This window comes from Theobroma umbraticum, unplaced genomic scaffold (genome assembly GCF_002168275.2).
Source record: "Theobroma umbraticum cultivar Fairchild unplaced genomic scaffold, ASM216827v3 scaffold_204.0, whole genome shotgun sequence".
In the NCBI taxonomy this organism is placed as follows: domain Eukaryota; kingdom Viridiplantae; phylum Streptophyta; class Magnoliopsida; order Malvales; family Malvaceae; genus Theobroma; species Theobroma umbraticum.
In genome coordinates this window covers 4,349,065-4,355,193 of record NW_018397267.1, presented here as the reverse complement: position 1 = coordinate 4,355,193, position 6,129 = coordinate 4,349,065, and positions in this window count along the sequence as shown.

Genomic DNA, 6,129 nt, shown 5'->3' with positions numbered 1-6,129 from the left:
TGGATTCTGATATAGAATTTAATGAGTAAGCTGATGATAATATGCAAAAAGTAGTTTGAAACAGAGTATAAATTGGGAGTGTTTGCATTGCTTAGAAGATACAAACAAAAGCAAAATTAGACCAATGCAGATTTCCCAGAAGTTTCAAATGGGATTCCTAGAAAACGCAGCCTTGAACCTTTTAAAAGTAGACTTGTAGGGTTGTAGCAACAAAAAAGCCAGTAGCCACTAGCCAGCCACTCCTACTTTCTTTTTATTATATCTTTCAAAGGTAGGTTTTATATGCCAACCACTGGGAGATCCCATGATGATTCAAAAAGCTCTCAAATGTGGGAACCACCAACTGTGGGGGAGAGAAAAAAAAAAGGAAGAAGTAAAGAAAAGTTGTACTCTCTCATCCTTCCTTTTTGGGGTTTGCTTAATTTGCAGCATATTTGGATTATTTTATTTTATTTTTTCTTCTTCTCCTTAGTACTTGTGCTTTGAAATTTTCTAATGAAAATGTAATCTTGTAAACATGAGATGAAGCAGATCATTCCTTTAGTACAAGCCTGTGGGTGCCTTTTAAAGTGGGTGGCTAAATGATAGTAAAATGGAAAAAAAGAAAAGAAAAAAAATCACTGATAAAGTGCTAATGCTTTTCTAGTGAGGCAGAAAAGAGTCTTAACACGGGTCCCTCCAAAAACCTTAATTTTAGGGCATGTGCTTTGGAGTTGTGATTACTGACCTACTTGAAGAAAAAGAAAAAAATAATACCCAATTAGAGTAAAATTAGGTTTGTCATTGAGACCAAGTGATTTGACACCACCTTAGCATGCTTTTCTAATGCAAATTATACCCTAAAATACAAATAAGTTCCGAGTGGTCATTGGTTTCACATGAACTTTCCTTAGCCGACTGATTACTTAACAATTATGTATGTTGTTGATTAGTGCGAAACTTACCCTAAATTAATCAGCTTGAATTTGCCTTTTGGTTTCACACAAAACATGAGTATCCAAGAGAGAGAGAGATCATGCACCTAATGATGCAATTAAGTTGTTTTTCCCTCTTTCCTTTCTGTCACCCACCATTGATAAGATTTATGTGGAGATATTAAAAGTTTTGATTCCAAGAAACAACGAAACCCTGTTGTGGGGACAAACTTCATTGGATGTTGCTGCAATTTGTGACAATAAAATTTCCCAAGATGTTTAGCTATAGTTTACTTGGAATAAATGAAAGGTGAAAAAAAAGAAACCAATTAATTCCCCATTGTTGCATTTCTTTGAAGGCATTTCTCTCTTTATTTGGGGGTAAAAAGGGAGGGGTCATTGGTAGGATATTATTGAGTTCAGGACCTATATAACTCCCATCCTGCCACCCATCTACAACGATGGTACCTGACTAGTATGGCTTGTTAAAAACTTAAAATATGTACTTTTAAGAAGAAAAAAATCATTAATTTTGCAGGGGGTTCACTATCTCAAAACGGGTGAACAATAATTTTCCGCTTTGAAAATTGTTGTCAGTCCTCGTTGGATTGTCCCTTCTGACAAACGGCCAATGTGTAAGGGCATTCATTATTCAACATACAAGTACATGGTAACTTATTTGGATCATTATTGCTTATTCAAAAGGAAATTAAATCTAGAAATGGTGACGAATGTATATACCACTTCACCCCCATTGTCTAGTTGTACCAACCCCACGTGGCAAGTCCCAGCAGTAGTTTTTCTTCTTTTTTGACAGATACAGGCAAAAATAATCGGCCCGTGGGAACCGCCAGGGAAATGGAATTGGAATACAAAGACTCCAACAATCGGGGGTAATGGTGATGTTGAAATTTGTTGGCGTTTTTTAGTTGGAATTGAAGTTCCGGGGGGCCATCATTTGTGAAGTTGCCTTGAAACAACACCAAGTTGCAAATTTTGTCTGAACAAAATAATTGAGCTAACCCATATCAATGTTATTTCTTCCTACTTCTCAACATCACACGGACAAAGAAAATGATAAGACATAGTTTGAGCAAGCAAAAACCTTTCATTTTCTTTCCTTTCTTTTCATCGAGGAGAGAAATTGCTCTCAACCTTTTGCTAGCGACTGACGCGTAGCATATAGCGGTAGAGCCCGCAACGTCGGCTTTGGGTGATGGCGTTAGCTATTATTCCATCGACTTTTCAACAAAAATTCTATTCATGCATTATACATAGATTTTATGTAAATTGACAACCAAAAGGATCCCAGTTAAAATCAATAATTTTCGACCACGCAAAGGGACAAATAAATTAGAAAACCGTCCCCCTAAGCCTAAGCGATGCTGATGGATTTCACGTCGTTTTCTTGTGAATTTCTCTTTTGGAGGCTGCTACGAAAAGATATATATATATTTTTCTTCTTTTCTGGAGTGTGTTCTATAGACCTTTAGTGTTGTCATTAGTCACGTACTTTATCAAAATAAATGTTACCCCATTGTGGACCAATTTTCCAGCCTTTCAATCGTTTAATGATGTGGATGGATAGTGGTCTATGTCTTGTTTTGAAGTTGAAAACAAAGTTTTAGATTAAAGGTGGGTACTTCTTTGGCTGTACTCATAAATAAATATGCGTGTATGTATCTCTGTCTTTTCTTTATGATGATGAAAACCCTACAAGAAAATGAAACCCTAGCTAGATGTAAGATATATAGTTGGCTTTTCTTTCTTCTTTCTTTTTTTTTTTTTCTCTAAACTCATTATTTCCTGAATTTGGGGGTCATTTTCTTTGACTAATTATAAGCTCTCTAACTATATATATAAATTTCAGAGCTGTTTTAAGTTGTATACACAATCTGCCTAACATGTCTATTTATTCTACTATCGAATCCAACCCTGAACATGGCTTGGAGTCTACGTAATCCATCTTGCCAACAAAAACAAAAAACGTTTTTCTTGTTAAAAAACCTTATAAACTGCATAACGAAATTAACTTAATTTCTCCTTTGGTAGCCCATAAAGGACCAAAGTTAAATTTCCAGACTCGACAACCTATTAATTCCTAGTGCATACATTAAAAGCACTGTGGAAGGAGTCACCAAATTAAGCAGGAAGACAATTTGTTGATAACCTCGAATATTAAACGAAAGCTAAAACTGATTAGACTGGACAAGTCTCAGTTCTGAATGTTTCTTGGAGTTTAATGAGGCAAGGGTCATTGTTGATAGGCATGTGAATACTATTTCTTGAAAGTGACCAGAGGAATTTTTGGCACCTAATTTTCTTGTTTTTTTTATTGGGCACCATGAACGGTACACCTTAGCTAGTTAGCCGTCCTCGTTGGGACACGTTATTGAATTTGATCAGTAAGTGAACAAAGTAAAATTTCTGTACAATTTTGAACGATGCTTTTACGTTCTTATCCGAAAGGACAAAAAAGAAAAAAAAAATAAAGCTTCTTTTTTCGAGCCATATATCATCACAAAAACCGAATTTTCAAGCAAGCATCAATTCATCACAACCTGGTAGTGGTAGATAGATGAATCAATTTCTTGGGATTTCTCCTTCTCTTTACTCCACAATTGACATAAGCGTGAAAGTATTGAAGAATCATTTAATGCCATCCGCACAAATAGCACTTAATTTTTGGCTTTTGACGTGTAGCAAATAGCAAGGTATAGCCAAAAAACAAGTTGTACTCAATAAATTTGTGCCTTACTGTAGCGCTTTCCACATTGTCATGCACGAAAGGATCTAAGGAAATGATAAATACAATATTTAAGTGAAATCAATGTTATCTATCACTCACGAAAGCAGATTAAGCGGATTGTGATCGCACCTATCATGTCTAACGTAAAATAATTTATCTTCTTAAGGCTGCTAGAGTAACATGATGGCTACATTTTGCAAGTAATGTGGCATTAGTCATCTCTTTTGACCCTAATCTTGATACGCAATTATGGGTTTAATTATCTACACATGCTTTCTCTTTTAAGTTTTTATAAATATTGCGTTAGTGGTTTTCATTACTTGGAAGCTGAGGCACGAATCAAGCGAACCATACAGGACAAAAATACATATAAATTAGTGATCAAAAATAGAAGTTAGGTAGCTTATCTGGATCACGAGATAATTAACATCATTAGGATCTGTCTTTATCATTGAAACCATAGAATGTCACCTAAATGTTTCATAAAGTATATGTTGTAAATATTGAATTGGTCTCCTTTTGACTAAATTCTAAGCAAAGATAATCTTTTGCTGATGCCTTAAACAGATTTTGTTAAGATTCCCCAAGCTAGGTGATCACCTCGATCCGTTTGCTATGCCAACATCTTTTGTTAAAGAAGCCGAAGAAACAAATTAATTGGAACTAATTATTTAGTTAAATATCGTACTTGAATCAAAGGGATTTATTATCTACTGAAGAGAAATGAAAATTTGATGAGCTGAGAAAAACAAAGCATGCATTGTTTGTTGAAAGGAAACCTTGTTGCGGTGTTACCGGAATAGACTACCATTTCTATGGTAGACTTTGTTTTACCAGCATGACAATATGCAAAATCACTTTCGAAGAAGGCCCCATTGTCAAAATTAGACCAACCCATCTCCTGCATGTTTCTGTAGAGTTTTAGGGGACTCTGTAAAATAGGTATAAAGATGGAGTATTTGCTATTAATAATGAGTGCTTAGATTTAGTCAATAAAAATTTTCAGCCTATATTGGTTTTGGAAAAAAGGCCTTAACAAATTAGTAGGTAGCAAAGCTACCACTAGACTCAATTTCACATGAACTAGTATTTGTCATCCACCAATAGTCAGTGAGTTACATCAATATATACATATGCCAGCCAGTCTTTGCTGTATGCTCCAATCGATCTTCTGTTTTAGTTCTTTTTGTATGCCCAAATCCCTTGATTTGAGAAAACCTTTCATTTGTTATAAATTTGTGTGGAATTGAAATAGCAATGAAGTATAAATAAATTTAATATTAGAAGTTAGATGTTCAGTTGTAAACAAGCCATGATCTCTGTTTATTAGGCATGTAATACTCTCACTTTGGAAGCTTCAATCCCAGTGCAGATAGAATAATGAAAACCTAATCACATGCATTGTCATTTGAGTCGGATTGAACTATTTTCTAATAAAAGAAAAACCTTATAATCACTGCATTTCCTGAGTTGCACATGTTAGTCAATCAATAATTAATTACCTATTGCATCTCATTGTTTTGTTTAAGATATGGGGGATGACTAAAATTGAAGAACCTAGCTAAATTCTTTTCTTTTTCATTTTCAAGAATGTCTGCATTATAAAATCTCATGTGGCTCAAATAATTAATAATATTATTTGAATTTGTGATTTTCTTTTTGGTCATAAAAGCAGGCCAAGGAAGCTGTTAGGAATGCCCTGGCAGAATGCGTTCTTGTGACTTTTGAATGACCAAATCAGGGGTGGACATTTCTCTGCAACTCTCTTTTTTTTTTGGTTCTTAACTGTAGAAAACAACAGAGGTTGGACGTTTCAACAACCTTGTGGTTCATCAGACCTTAAAAGTTTTGCATTGATAGCATGCACCACTGAACCTGGTAAAAATTGATAAAATCAATGTCAGCTCAATGACACAACACAAAGCAAATTTGGGAAAATTTATTGCTGATAATGACCTTAAGTGGGATTTAAAAAAAAAAACTTGTGATAACGATTAAGTTTCGATATTGATATTCTTCCTATAATTTTCAACATAAAGAGCAGCATGTATATTTGGCCAACAGATTCACAACAAAAACTATATATATAGTCTACGCGAGTTGCTTTCTGTTCTTGTTTATAAATCAAATCGATCCATATATATAATTAAATTAAATTGAAGCTGCGACTTGACCAAAAATCTATAGCGATAATGTTAGACTAATGTAACTTGATTCCTTCAGTAATTAAGAGCTTTTTTTTTTCTTGACATATTTAAAAGATACAAGAACAACTCTTGCATTCAATGAAATTAAGAAATTTAATTCTATTTATAACATTTATTTACGGATGAATTAGCTATTGATATTCCCTCATGATAAAGAACAAATTATGTTATGATTTGTCTTTTATCCCACCAAAGTTACCTTGAAAATGCAGCCCTTTCAACATCTCTAATTGTTCACACGTTTCCTCTTTTATATATA